General features: G+C 37.4%; 1 protein-coding gene across 1 annotated transcript in view; it reads right to left on the bottom strand.

Annotated features, from left to right (window-relative positions):
• Window positions 1–428, bottom strand: part of LOC111660075 (retinoic acid receptor beta-like) — a 65,002-nt gene that overhangs the window by 50,101 nt on the left and 14,473 nt on the right. The window lies entirely within an intron of this gene.

Here is a 428-nt window from a genome sequence, read left to right as displayed (position 1 = left end):
ATAAAAGACATGTCTGAGTAAAAGACATTGGATTTCAAAAATTTTACTAAAAAGAAAAGTTCCTGCAAAAATTTATGCCACAAGCTGTAACACAGCCAAAATGATCATCAAATCAAAAAAAAAAGTTGAGAAAAATGTACAAAAATGCCCGAGGAGGGCATAAGGGTTAAAGTTAAATTTTCACACTAATACTTCAGGTTAAGACCAAATTAAATTAAAGCTCCTCCAGTGTAAAGGTCTGTGTCCATGTGTAGTGTGATTATAGATCAGCTCTAGCTTCTATATTAATACTGTGAAAGTATCAAAGCCTCAGTCCACAGAGAAATGCACACAGCCTGTATTCAGAAACTGAGCCTTAAAACCAGCCGTCAGGACTTCTGGAACTTTGTGATGTCACAACAAAGCAGTCACCAAGCCCCGCCCACCTG

The sequence above is a fragment of the Seriola lalandi genome, unplaced genomic scaffold (genome assembly GCF_002814215.2).
Source record: "Seriola lalandi dorsalis isolate HSWRI2012SDOR001 ecotype SW California unplaced genomic scaffold, Sedor1 jcf7180002054505, whole genome shotgun sequence".
Taxonomy (NCBI): Eukaryota; Metazoa; Chordata; class Actinopteri; order Carangiformes; family Carangidae; genus Seriola; species Seriola lalandi.
The sequence above is the reverse complement of the archived record's forward strand: the minus strand, read 5'-3'. Positions and strand labels throughout refer to the sequence as shown.